At 37.5% G+C, this 14,826-nt stretch overlaps 1 protein-coding gene across 2 annotated transcripts in view; it reads left to right on the top strand.

The window, feature by feature from the left end:
* Window positions 1–10,264: 10,264 nt before the first annotated feature.
* The window catches only part of TMPRSS2 (transmembrane serine protease 2), a 44,416-nt gene continuing 39,854 nt past the window's right edge, over window positions 10,265–14,826 (top strand). The window contains exon 1 of one of the 2 annotated variants that reach the window (XM_087966787.1): window positions 10,265–10,558. The gene's annotated coding sequence lies outside the window, so the exon portion shown is untranslated. Of the gene's footprint in view, window positions 10,559–10,603; window positions 10,982–14,826 lie in introns of those variants that run through there. The other variant, XM_026673993.2, reaches the window with a different exon arrangement.

The following is a 14,826-nucleotide window of genomic DNA, read 5'->3' as shown; positions in this document are numbered from 1 at the left end:
ATCTTTATTTAAAACAGGTGGGGATGTTTGGAAATGATTGTTAAATATTAAATATATGATCTCAACATGCTCCCTAGAAGGAACATAATTGCTGCTTCTTTACTAGCATGAATAGTAACTATTAAATAAATAGTAACTAATAAATAGCAACTGTTTACTATTCATGAATAGTAACTATGAGATGAATAGTAACTAGTAACAAGTAACCATTTATTATTCATGAATAGTAACTAAATAGTAACTATATAGTATATAGTAATTAGTAACTGTTTATTATTCATGCTAGTAAAGGAAGCAGAAGTTATGTTCCTTCTGGGGGGCATGTTTTGAGATCATACATTTCATACTTTAAAATGTTTTCCCTACATACCCCTCCTGTTTTAAGTAGATTTATCAATCTTGCAGAAAGCTATGGACATTTTTGTCCATTCCTGCTGGTAAGAATGGCAAGAAGGAGAAACTGATAGAATTCTTGTTAATTGGGCCCTTGTAATATGGTCTGGACAGAATATTTAGTTGGCATAATAACAATGCTATAGAAGTGGTTGAATTCTAGGCAGCAATTATTATTGGCTTTATTTCCCTGTTGGATTCAGTCTGAGAAACAAGTAGATTAAGGCTGCTGAATGGATGAACCTTTCATTTACATACTTTCCCTCACAAGCTGCAACAGCCGATTAAATATTAATAAGAAGCAAACGTGACAAACATATGACATCTTTGACGGCCTGTTACTAGTTCCAATAAAGTCAATTAGCATAAAATGTGATCAATCTTGAAAGGAAATCAGTGGGTTTACTTCACAGTAAATGTATCTTGCAAGAACTTCCACGAACACTTATTCTCTGAAATATTTTATTTGATCAGAAGTCAATTTACTTCACCTTTATTGTTTTAAATGACCTATGAAACTGAATTTTCCACTATCATTTCACATTGTGATTCAAATCTAGTAAACTATATCAGTGACATCAGTGCCGAATCTTGATTAAATTTCCTATACAGTAGAGTTAAATGATCATTTGAGTCTTATAGACTGCTTTTGTATAACTTAAGTTTTTATTATACTGGCAGTGTTAGTAATGCCAACAAAATGCACACAATGAATTCATTTTAACAAAAATAGTAATCCGAACTATTCTTGGTTTCAACTGAAAATAATTACACATAAGCTTTAGAAAAGAACAGATAGATCTGTAATTCAGTAAGGTTTTTTTAAATCCCATGACTTCAAAAATTACAATCATGCTTTTTTGTAAGAAAGTTTAATAATTTTATTTATTTTCTAAAGTGTGTATATTTTGTTCTTATGAAGGTGTTTATTGTGCCACAGAACACAGAGTAAATGTTTGCTTTTCCTTATAAACTATTGCATTCAAATACAATTACAATCCACTTCATAAGCAGCTTCACAATTCACACATTGCACAAAAACGATGCTTTGCAAATGCATGGTGTCTAATGTTACACAATGTCCTGAATCACAAATAAACAAAACACATCATAGCTAAGCATGCTACATAAACATAAGCATTATGACTTAGTGTATCGATAGAAAACTGAGCTCTTTGCCTCAAAATCACAACTTATAGGTCTCAGGACCTTCTTTGATTACAAGCATTAAATATTTCTTGATGCAAGAACAGACAAAAATTACAGGGTAAGGCTTAGAAAAGACTAAGCATAGTTTAATTCTCATCCACAAGTCAAACTTCCCTTCCCAAAGATCCAGAATCCATCAAATCCTATCTTAGCTGAAGTGTGTCACAAATTATTCACTTTGTGTCATTATCCCACACATAGCAACCTCCACTATTAAGCGTTAGGAGCATTCTGACCAAGAAACAATTGTTTACTTTTGGAAAAGCACAATATATGAATCCATGGATAAGAGAATTAAACATGGCATGCTATGTTCAGCCCCACTCAGTAGGAAATCATCTGCACAGGAAAGCTAAGACTACTTCTATTTAAATTAACAGAATCTTGCAAGTCTTCCCTTTTGTAACCCAGTGAATTACAGAAGTGTCTGCCTGATCCACTTCTATATATTATCTCACTCTTCTAGACCTAAAAATGCTTTGTCCTTTTGCCTAGATAACAGTCCCAACATATTTCCATGAAGGCCATCTGGTTTACCTTCCACACCATGAATTATGAATGATGATGAACCAAAGACAACCATAGTTTCCTAGCTGCCATTTCTGGATGACGTTTCCTAATTTGTTTCTCAGTTGGTTTTGTTAGAAAAGAAACAACCATGGCCCAACTTTGCATGGGAGAGATAAGACCAAATCTTTGACACTTGCTTTTGTCCCTGTTTTGCCAGCTACAAAAAAAAAAAAAATGGAAGTGAAAATAGAGCTGGAAGCAGTCGAGATGCCATGACTAGAAACAATCCATTTAATTATACTTCTGTCCCAACAACTATACCTGAATGGTGGACCTGGAAGTCATACAGCCTGTTCCCAGGTCTGGAAGATACATAGTGCCTTAATTAAGTTAAGTCTTAGGTTGAGTTCATAGTCACACTGTGCTACCTTAAACATAATTAATCTATAGCCCTATGAACCAGATCAGGAAATTATTTATAGTTGTACCTGTAATTCTAGAGCAATAGTTGATAAATAAAAACGCTTTATAATGGGGAAAAGTGGCATATAAATACTATTTATAAATAAAATTTACATATATGAATGTAATACAGCCCTATCATTACATTTTCATTGACTTAATACTTGAATAAATATTTTGGGCAAGTCCAAACAGGGAGAACATGTATCATTAAAGATGCGAAGAAAAAAAATAACCAGAGGGAGAGATTAGTCATACATTATATATATTAGCATATCTAATTATTTTTCTCTAGGATTATTGCACTATCTTTTAAACTTTCTATATATATGAATGAACAAGAAAACAAAGATCTCTATCTTTTTGAATAAAAAGTTTAATTCTGCAATTCTGAATAGATAGAATATTTCCTTGAAATTACAATATAATCAAATATAGATTACACTAACCTGGGTATAATATGGTTTATTTTGCCTTAATTAATATGAAAACAGGCTAATATGGTTTGCTTGGTAAACTATAGTTTGAAAAGCAAGGGTTAATTACAGTATACATGTTCACTGGAATGTAATTTTTAATAAGTGTAATTAGAATTTTATTGTTGTCCCTGTCTTGTAATTTGACCAAGGAATTACTCATTTTAGGGGCCTCTCCCCTTTTACTCTATTTTTTAAATAAGTTGTAATACCAGAATTTGGAATTATTCAATAAAACTGATTGATAAGGGTTTTGGGACAGATAAAATTCATTACACAAAAGATGATGTAGGAAATCTGCCACTATAACTAGGAAATTTAACATTAATCAAACACAATGAATATAAAATAAACAAAGCAATAATAAAAATGAAAACTTATGAATTAAACACCAGTATGTGTTCGATGTAATGAGATTATACAAATATACATTTTGATATTACTGGAAGAAAAATCTGGTCCAGTTCCAAGCCAAGAGAAAGGTGCTAGAAAGAAAATGGAGGCTGACTTTTTCTTTGCAAAGAAAGGTTTATTTATGAGCAGAACCAACAAACAGCATGTAGTTCTGGGAAAGCTGACAAACTGGTTTGATGAATACATGGATTTTTATAGGGTTCTGAGATGCTGCTAAGTGATTGTGCAATGTAGTGAGCCTTGTGATTTTGTTGTTGGTGGGTTAATTCTATTATGTCCTGTCCTTCTTAATCCCATCAGCTGGAACTGAAGGTCTTTTATTTGTGAATAGATTGGCCCAGTCTTTCTTTCTTTCTTTTTAAATATTTTTTTATTGAACAAAAAGAAAACATTTAAAAACAGTGAACATGATGTAATCATCCTGACACACTTAATTATCTTACATAGCTATTTCGGATGATAAATAATACATATTTACATAGTATATACATCAATATCAGCAATTCTTTATACTTCTAGTCTGTTTTCTTAACATCCTTATCTCATTTGAATTTAGATTTTAAGTCCTTCCTTTTTCCCAACCAGTGGTAAAACTTTTCCCATACTTTATAATATTCAGATTCATCTTTATTTTTTAATTCCAATGTTAATTTATCCATTTCTGCACATGTCCATATCTTTTTAATTATCTCTGCTTCATCTGGAATTTCCTTAAGTTTCCAATTTTGAGCATAGACTAGTCTTGCAGGTGTAATCACGTGTATTATTAGGTACATCATATCTTTATTATACCTCTCTATATTAATTCCCAATAAAAAAGTTCCGGTTTATATTCAAGTTTGATTTCACCCATTTCCTCTAGCCATCTCTGAATTTTATGCCAGAAATCCTAGGCTTTCCTACAAGTCCACCATACACGATAGTACGATCCATTGCCCTTTTCATTGTGGCCCAGTCTTTCTTAATGGGCACAAAATATCCATCTGTAAAGACTTCAGGCATCTGCTGGAGGCTGTTGAGATTGCTTTCTGTCTTTGTTAAGATTTTTCTTCATTTCTCTTTTGGGGAAATATAATATCCTGCCTCTTTTAATACCCCCAAAATATTTCACTCTTGGGGGGAGGGGCTTCCTACAATATAGTGGTTAAGGCACCAGGCTAGAAACTGGGAGACCATGACATCTATTCCCACCTTTGGTACAAAGATAGCTGGTGACCTTGGGCTAGTCACTCTCTTGACAAGAAAACTACAGACATTGTCCAGGCAGTTACCAAGAATTAACAATGAGTCAAACACACAAAACTTAAAAACTGCCCAAAACCTTCAAAGACCTATGCAAGGATTTTAATCACCTTCCATTATGATTTCAGGGTAAATGCCAGACAAATCTCTGAAAAGTGGGAGGCCTCCATGTAAAAATAGCCATTTGAGGCATTTTAAGCATATAGTTCAGGGAATGAATATAAATGTTAACATGAAATGCCAGAATAAATCATTTGGGGGCATGGATCAGGAATGAAATAATTCTGTATAACTGATCATGTTGGGGCCACATCAAATAACCAGCCAGAACACTGAACAATTTTTGGTTTAAAATCTCCAAAAAGGAAATTATTGATAAGAAGGCATATAGATCCAGGAGTGCTCTTGTCTATGGGCATTTTTGAAGAATGTGGAAATAATTATAAAAGAAAATAATGGTGGTTTGGCAGGATATACAGTAGAATCTATTTGTCTTTTGTGATACCAAGATTCTGTTCCTTATTTAAAAATTGCAAAGCAGATAGCAGGATGACTAAATTGATGCTGATAGAAAAAAATCTAGAAGACTAGCTTTATTACTTATTGCAATATTCCAGAGAGTTGTGTGATATTTTAAACTTTAACATATGTGATAACAACTTTCTTTGTTCTTTCATGACACTGAGCATATCACATCAGTCTATGTGTATGTGGGGGAAACTTTACCTGCTAGATTTCTTCATGAAACTACAGAACATTTTTTCCACTTGATTTCAAAGAGAATAAAGGCTGTAGTTTTATGCTTCAATGATCAAAATGAGTTTAACAAATGAAGCAGAAAATCTCTCAGGCAGCAAAAATAGAGCACTACCAAATTAAGTAACTACTAGCTGTCCATCTGCATATCTATTTCAGGTTCTGAAAGACAGTGCATTCTATTTTTTTAACAGTATAGATTGCCCCCGTTTCTGAATTAATATATATATAGGATTAGATTGAAGTTGTATTATGATACAATCACTTTATTTCATGTTTTGCAGATTTTCTTGGCTGTGATCCTTTCAACTCGCAATGAGATTGCCCTTATCCCATTTCAATCTGGTATTCTAGGCCATTTAACTTAAACATATTCAAATTTCTTATAGAAAGATATGCAGTTAGTTAAGTGCTTGTTTATTACTTTGAAGTTACAATGTCATGAGAGTATTCTGAATGACACCAATGTATTGGACATTTTTGCTTGGATATTTTTAAGGTGACCTCATCACTTAATTCCTGTTTAGAAACAAGAGTTTGAAGCCATTAACATCATCTTCCACTCCCAGACACGTGAGGACATTAGGTATATGTTCTAGGTTGGGTAAACTAGTTTAAACAATGTCACTTTAAAATACTTAATGTGAATAATACTTTACCAATCCTGTTAATTATTAATTGCTGAACAAAGTGAAAAGAAAACTCCTGAGTAACATCAAAAAGGATTTAGCTGGGGCATTTAAATGTTTAATTAAATATAGAATAGAATAGAATTCTTTATTGGCCAAGTGTGATTGGACACACAAGGAAATTGTCTTTGGTCCATATGCTCTCAAGTGTACATAAAGAAAAAATAAAATACATTCATCAAGAATCATAAGATACAACACTTAGTGATAGTTACTAATATCTTAGTGACCTATCACTTAGTGATAGATTACTAATAAGCAATCAAATCATACTCGGGAACAATAAAACAATATAAATTGTAAAGATACAAGCAACACGGTTATAGTCATAAGTTGGAAGATAGGTAATAGGAAGGATGAGAAGAATAATAGTAATGCAGTCTTACTAAATAGTTTAACAGTGTTATGGGAATTAATTGTTTAGCAGAGTGATGGCATTCGAGGGAAAAAACTGTCCTTGTGTCTAGTTGTTCTAGTGTGCAATGCCCTACAGTGTCGTTTTGAGGGTAGAAGTTGAAACAATTTATGTCCAGTATGTGAGGGGTCTGTAGTTATTTTCACAGCCCTCCTTTTGACTCGTACAGTATACATGTCCTCAATGGAAGGCAGGTTGGTAGCAATTATTTTTTATGCAGTTCTAATTACCCATTGAAGTCTGTGTCTGTCCTGTTGGGTTGCAAAGCCAAACCAGACAGTTATAAAGGTGCAGATGACAGACTCAATAATTCCTCTACAGAACTGAATCAGTAGCTCTTTGGGCAATTTGACCTTTCTGAGTTGGCGCAGAAAGAACATTCTTTGTTGTGCTTTATTGATGACGTTTTTGATGTTAAGTGTCCATTTTAGGCCTTGAGATATGATAGAACCTAGAAACTTGAAGGTCTCAACTGTTGATACTGTGTTGTCTAGTATTGTAAGAGGTGGTAGTATGGAGGGTTTTTCCTGAAGTCTACCACCATTTCTACAGTTTGGAGTGTATTTAGTTCAAGATTGTTCTGGTTGTACCACAAGACTAGTTGTTCAACCTCCCATCTGTATGCAGATTCATTGTTGTCTCAAATGAGACCAATCACTGTTGCAAACTTCAGTATTTTAACAGAGGGATCCTTTGAGATGCAGTCACTGGTATATAGAGAGAAGAAAAATGGAGAGAGCACACAGCCCTGGGGGCTCCTGTGCTAATTGTACAGGTATCTGATGTGATTTTGCCTAGCTTCACCTGCTGCTTCCTGCCTGTTAGGAAGCTTATAATCCATTTCCAAGTGTGGTCAGGTACAAATATCAATAATCCTTTTTACCAATTATGCCTGTTATTGTATTGTACAATCCATACAAGGATAAAGTGTGTGCCAAGTAATTTTCCCACACTGACTCCAGGTAGGAAATTTTTATGTAAGCAATAGCATTTTTAATTCAATTGATTGCTGTTTAGAAACATTTATTTATTTGAATGTTTTACATAAAATGATAGGCATGATCTGGGGCATCAAAATGGGATTACAGTATAACTAGCATATACAATCTTATGTATATTTGTGTGGGATTTCCTAAGGAGCTTCCAAAGTCATATTAATATTCCCAAAATATCTGGGCTAGATTGAACCTGGGATCATTGTAAAACAAAGAGGAAAGTAATTTTGGAATCATATAGAAATAATTGCTGGACATACACTTAATGGTAACACAGAATTTTTGGCTAAGTGCCTTTCCTAGATACAAATAGGGCACTCATGCATATATTGTAGTAGTTCTTTTTTCTAACATAAATAGGTAACCAAATTAGGTATTGTTAGATGCATGTTACATTCAAACTCAGAACTTTAGCTGTTGTGCCTAATAAGCCCAGATGTCAAGCCAAGCACCAAGACATCTGTTGTTTTGTGATTATTAATTTATTTGGAAGCAATGAACCAAGTTTCTAGTTCAGAACATTACATGCAGTTATAGTTTCCTACTTCATTAACCTAGTCATGAAAGATCAGGCATAAATGGGCTTCATGAATAAAAAAGCAGCTTATTTACATTAGGTCAGGATGAGGAAAGTATCTTGCTTAAAAACACACCTGACTATGAATATTACCTGTTTATTCAAAGATACTTCCTCAGAATTACTCTTTTCATATTTCATTACACTCAAAGTGCCCTTTGAACTTAGCTAAGGTCCTGGTGATTATATGAACACATTTACATAGTTGTTTTTTTTAATCTTCAGCTTTCTACTTCAGCGATTGCCTAGTAGATTGTCATCTAAATATTAAGTAGATATAACTTTTTTTAGCTTTTCAAGACAATTCAGAGTTGGGTATTGCCATGTGCTATTACTATCTTTAAGAAAGAGCTGAAAGTACTTTAAAAATTCTTATGCCTCACCAGGTTATTCAACTGAATAAAATGCTTTTTTTTTTTAAAGAAATGCTTTTCATTCATTCTTTATCTTCTATCTTTCATTCAAGAGCTCAAGAGGTCCATTCTGCCTTCCAGTTCCTCTCTCTGACCAACAATAACCTGTTTTTCAGTTGAGAGACAGTAATTCACCCCAAAACAACAAGTGAGATTACATGGCTGATTTTGATCTCCCAGTCCCAGTCCGACATCTTGCCTGCTACATGCATCCTTGGCTATAACTGTATTCTGCTTTGCAGAAACTGCATCAAGCAGGGAATTGATGATCTTGAACCATCACAATTTTTACAAATTAATTTGCTTTAGCATTGATTGGAATTAGAGAGCAATAATGTCTCAGAGATTGAACTTGCCTAGAAATCAACATCATACTCTTCTGTCTCAAAGATATGATTGCAGGTTATAAAAACCTGATTGCCCGAAGGAAAATTCCCTTTCTGACATGCATCTTTTTTCATTCAAACCACACACAACATACTAACTCTGATTAATGAAACCATTCATCAGTTAATTCAATTTCCTGGGTTTGCATGAATTATAAAGCAATAATGGGGGCTGAGTTCATATACCATGTTAAATTAATACACGATCACTTTATAGTTTAGGGCAGTGGTCACCAACCAGTGGGCCGGGGACTACTGGTGGTCTGCAAGAACATTTTGGTGGTCCGCAGATAAAATTTTCCCCAAAGCATTCCCCCCAAAGCAATCAATCAGGCTGCGCGGGAACACAAGGCTGCGCCGCCTACATGGCCTGCCCACCCGCTTGCCCCCACCCTTCAGCCAAGCGCAAACCTTGAGTAGAGCCATACGAGCTGGAACTGGAGGATAAGACCAACGGTGGGGGAGGGAAATCCACCCCGGGGTGGCTTGCTGACATTGGTGGGAAAGTTGGTCCCATATTCCAGAGCTGTAGTAGTCACAGGACTGGCCCTTCGGTCATCCCAGAGCAGCTGCTCCTCCACCCGGGTACACCAGCCTGCCATGGACTGGAGGAGCTGCTCTGGGATGACCAAAGGGCCAGTCCTGTGACTACTACAGCTCTGGAATATGGGACCGACTTTCCCACCAACGTCAGCAAACCACCATCAGTCAAAATTCATATTAGTGGTCCGCAGGATTTAAAATTGAGTTTGGTGGTCCCTGAGGTCCAAAAGCTTGGCAACCCCTGGTTTATTGTGGGGAAGACAGCTTCTTTACAAAGAAAGATCCCGTGTATGTGCTGCACCTCAATGTTTGGCAAACACAATTAGGATTTCTATCTAAGGGAAGAAAATCTTGATTTTGATCAACTGTGTAACAGGCAGAGTTAACAGCTGAAGGTTCCCCAGCATTTTTGACTTTTTCAGCTTCTGAAAAAATTTTCTCTGCTACTCATAAAGTTAGAAAAACTCAATGTCAGTTAGAGCTTGTGGACTTCCACAAAGCACCTTAAAAATTAGCTTGGTGGTTTGAGTTACGACCACCACAGAGCCCAACATTTATGTTGCTAGGGGAAACAGTTAAATGAGTTTGCCCCATTTTACAATTGCCACCGTTGTTAAGTGAATCATTGCATTTGTTAAGTGAATCTGGATTCCCCCTTGACTTTGCTTGTCAGAAGGTCGCAAAAGGTGTTCACATGACCTCAGGACACTGCAACTGTCATAAATATGAACCAGTCGCCAAGCATCTGAATTTTGATCATGTGACCATACGGACGAAAGACTGAAAAACGGTCATAAGTCACTTTTTCCAGTGCCGTTGTAACCTTGAACGATCAGTAAACGAATTGTAAGTCAAGGGCCACCTGCATTTCTGTATTAGTCAGCTGATTAACAAAGGCGATAAAATGATTTAACAAGCTGCTGTTCCTGCTTCAGATTCCATAGTCCTTGGGACTATGCAGAAACTACGCTTACTGGAAAGCAAGTCGCGAAGTAGCTAGTTCCGGCACGATGTTTGGTATGTTTACTCAGAAGTAAGCCCTGCCTGCCTACCTGTCTTTAACGGACTTTACTTCCAGGTAAGGCGTGCGTTGGATTGCAGTTTGAAGCTCCGCCCCCGAGTCCTCTGAATCTGCCCAGCGAGCGCTGCGTTCCCGGCACGTCTCCCCTTTTCTAAAGGTGAACAGTAGCAGGTTGGGCCTGCCCGGCAATATGAAGCGTTAAAGGGGAGGGCCTTTTGCACAGCCGCAACACAAGCGCTCCCAAAGCCGTCGCGGAACAACCTGGCGATCTCCGGTTCCACTCGCCGGCGACTTGCGCGGCCTTTTCTCGCACCTCCGGAAAGGGCGCTCTTCGGGGCGGGTGGCGCCCGGGTAGCGCATTCGCTCCCCCCTGGAAGGAAGGAGGGCGTGCGCATCTGCCGGCGCCCGGCTGAAAGTGAGCGACAAGGGAGGTTGGAGACGCGCATCGAAGGCTCCGCGCCGCGCATCCCTTGTTCTTAGGTAAACCTTGGGCTCGCTTTGGGAAAAAGAGGGCCTGCTTGGCTGGAGAGAGAGAGAGAGAGAGAGAGAGGTGATGGCGGGCTTGGATCTGAGCGTTTTTCTCTTCCTTCCCGCGGGGCTTTCATCCCTTTTTCCGGCTTTCCCTTTCCTAGGTGGGGATGCCAAGGCGGTCCAGTCGCTGACCTCCCTTTTTGTTGTCTTCGGGACACGCACATTTTCAGCCCGCAAACTACTCTTTATATAAAGGAAAGCGACTGTTTCGTCTAATCGTTCGCTTCTTTCCAAGACTGCAGTTGCCTTGCCAAGAGAAATGAAGTGGCTGGGATGAAGATAAGCACGGGTCGTTTTCTGATTTACTTCATTTAAGGAGGAGGATGCTAGTGTCGGGTGTTTTTTTTTTTTTTTTAACCTTGTAATTAAAATTATCCGAGCCCTTCTCTCTCTTCTCTCTATCCCAAGGCACCTGTTGTTTTTCTTTGAATGATTTGGAACCAGCCTTGTATATAATACACAATACTTGTTTGGCAAGAGCTGAAAGTGTGCGGTGGTATTCCCCACTATAGGATAGAGGAAGTGAGCTGGACTAATCTGTTCAAATGTGAACTTCCTCAGTAGTTTCCATTATTCAGTATCTTCACCTGTGGGACGATGATGTCTGTCTTCTTTTGGGGCATTTAGAGCAGTGTACTGGTGATCCCTTAAACAGTACACTAGCCACAGAGATTTACTTTCCACAGCATACCAGGCTAAAAATGTGCTTACATCTTTTTTGGCTCTGCCTATTTCCTGCAAACTTAGCTAGTGACTAGCTAAAGATGAATCCGGGTTCTTTGGGAGCATAGAGCCTTGGTTCCCCTTAATCCTAGCCAGTGAACTGGACTCTGCTGGCGCTAGCATATTTGTTTTCTAACCATAATTCCTTCAAAAAGTTGTGTAAGTTTCATTCTACAAATTATTTGTATTTAAATTAATTTTATGACCCAGCCAGCAGTGGGACGCGGATTGAAACTACTGATTTTAAACAATGATCTTTGAGCCACAAAAAGGGGTAGGTTTTCAATACAAATACTGATTGAATTTATATGCATATTATGATTTTTATTTTAAAAAAACTCATATGCATTAGTTTTTGTTCATATGATATTTTATTTTTAGAATTCCATGCAACTAAAATAATATAAACAGAGTCTGAAGACAGGAATATTCGTAATATAAATTGTAATTTTTCATTCTTATATGTGAACTAATTTTGAAATTACTTAAAGTAATCTTGGATGCGGTGGGGAAAAAAATCCTCCCTGATTTGTGGAAGTGGGAATTATTCTCAGGGCTGAATTGTATATTGAAACCAAGTTTTGGAGGTTTTTTAGGCTGTATTTTAGTATTTGGTCCAACTTCATTAATCAGCTTTCTCAAAGAAAGTGTCTTTATTCTGGTCAATAGAAAAATCAAAAGGGAAGTCTCTGCTAAGGTCATCCACCTTCCTCTTACTACTGGTAGTGCTTCTCAAAAATGCTTAGAAATAAGAGCCCAGTGAGTTTGTGAAAATGTAGTTTTGCATAGATATATGTAATGTTTGAAGAATATACCATTGCTTGTTGATATGTGCTTGAAATTCCCCTGAATGTGGACAACTGCCTCTCAGTTGTTAGAACTAGAGAGTGATTTATAATATCTTTCTGGTTCTCTTTCTACTTTATTGCTCTTTTGTTGTGAATGTGGCACTTCCTTAGCAGTATCATACTTCAGAAGCCAGCCACATTTGATAAAGAGAAGACCTGCCATTTAAGCTTGCCTGGGTGAAAAGGTTAGGGAACCTTCATTAATTTTAGAAAATAAAAATCTCAACTTGCCATTTCTAAGTAAGTTGGGATTTCCATCTGTTTCATGAATTACTGTTGTACAGGTAGAAAATAATTTGCGTTTCTGTGCTTGTTCCAGAATCTTCTAAATATACTGCTGAGCAACAGACTGTGACTGCACTATTGTGTCCATACAGTACTTATCAAATATAATAAATAGTATTTTCCCCACTTCCCACCATTCCCATAAGGGCCATGTATTTTACTTGGTTTACTTTAAAGTGACATTGGTATGTGAAGTCTTTCCCAATGCCTGTTATGTAGTGCTAGTTTAAGGGGAACAACTATCAAATGTATGCTGATTGAAAGATCTTGTATCTGAGATAAGCAACCACTTTTATCTCCCTTTGGAGATAATTGTTAAGACTGAACTGGCTTCAGGCATTGTCTGCTGTGAAAAACTGGCTTCAGGCATTGTCTGCTGTGAAAAAAGATTCCAATCTGCTGGAGTTAACTCTATAGATAAATGGAGGAAAGAAGCTATTTGCATTTTCCTATCCTGTCCCCAATGTACCCTTCTTAAAACTGGTTCTGAATGATCAGAAATCAGAAGGAGCCGGACAGTATGGCTGCCAACAAACATTTTTTTCTTGAAAGGTCTAAACTTCATCAACAGCTATAATTGTGAGCAGTTGTTTACAGAAGCTTGGGCTTTTAAAAATGTGTTGGTCAGAAGATGGATTACCAGATCATTTTTGACTATGGCGAAGTAGCTCTTTTCTTAAGACATCTTAAAGATCAGATGATCTGTCAGAAAAATGTGGGTGACTTTTTCAAGGAAAGAGGCAAAGGGAATATGAGTGCAGGTCGTTATGAAGGCAGTTGAAATACTGACGAAGGAGGAAAAAGTCCCATATAAATTTGCCATGTTATCTGGGTGTGCTTTATGAGTCTCTAGGTGCAGTTCAGAAATGTGTGCGAGTACAAAAATCACTGTGTATAAGTTCAAAGAGAACCTAATTGTGGTATTTTACATTGTTTTTTAAAAGCTAAAAAATATGAAAACAAAAACGAAAACATTGCCCTGTAAAAATTTATATTTGCGATAAATATGTCTGCCAATATTATTTATACGGATAAAGCAAAAAGCGAATTTCAGTGTGGACATGTTTCAGTGTAGGTATACATAAAGTTAAATTTCAAGTGTCAGTCTTAACTGACACCTGAGGCATGATCTAATGTGCCCTTTACATGGGAGTAGCCTATTGCTAAGTAAACATAGTTAAATTATATATAGTAGTATATACTCATTAGGAATGTGCAAGAAGATAGAGGAGGCTAATCCATCTGCTCCAAGAATGGTGGTTTGTGTTTCAAGAAGAATATCTTGTCCTGAAAATGTTCAAATGTTACCCACTGTTCTTGCCTCCCCCAGTTATTCAAATTGGCCCATTCTAGGAAACATTGGAACATGAAAGCATCTTGTTTCTATGTCCCTAGAATCTACTTGGTACTAGGGGGGAAAACTGCTATAAGAAAAGGCTGTAAAAACCAGAATATGTTGGATTCTGATGTTAGGCTGAGTGAGATGAGTGTGTAGAGCAGCAATTCCTGGGCAGCAACACCAGAGCTTATATAATGTATACCAGGGGTCCCCAACCACCAGGCCGCGGACCGGTACTGGTCCGTGGAACATTTCCTACCGGGCCACCGGTTTGCTGGGCGCTGCCATCTTGTTTGACGAGAAAGTGCTTCCGGGTGAGCTTTTCCAGTTGGAAAGCGGCGTTTGGGTCCTGAAGGAATCCTTGCGCCTTAGTTTCATCAGGGGGGGGCTTCAAACGAAACTAAGGCGCGAGGATTCTTTCAGCACCCAAGGCAAGGCGAGCCGAGCGACCGCCCCGAAGCCGTCCCGAAGCGAAGCCCATCGACAAAGGTACAAAGGAGGAGTTGAAGGTGGTGGGGAGAAGCGGGGGACGGCTGGCTGGCCAGTCGCTCGGTTCGCCTTGCCTTGTCATGCGTGCTGATGCCGGTACCGGGCTGCGG

Source organism: Notechis scutatus, chromosome 5 (genome assembly GCF_049901735.1).
Source record: "Notechis scutatus isolate UNSWTSFEM ecotype Mainland chromosome 5, rNotScu1.2, whole genome shotgun sequence".
NCBI classification, from domain to species: domain Eukaryota; kingdom Metazoa; phylum Chordata; class Lepidosauria; order Squamata; family Elapidae; genus Notechis; species Notechis scutatus.
The sequence above is the reverse complement of the archived record's forward strand: the minus strand, read 5'-3'. Positions and strand labels throughout refer to the sequence as shown.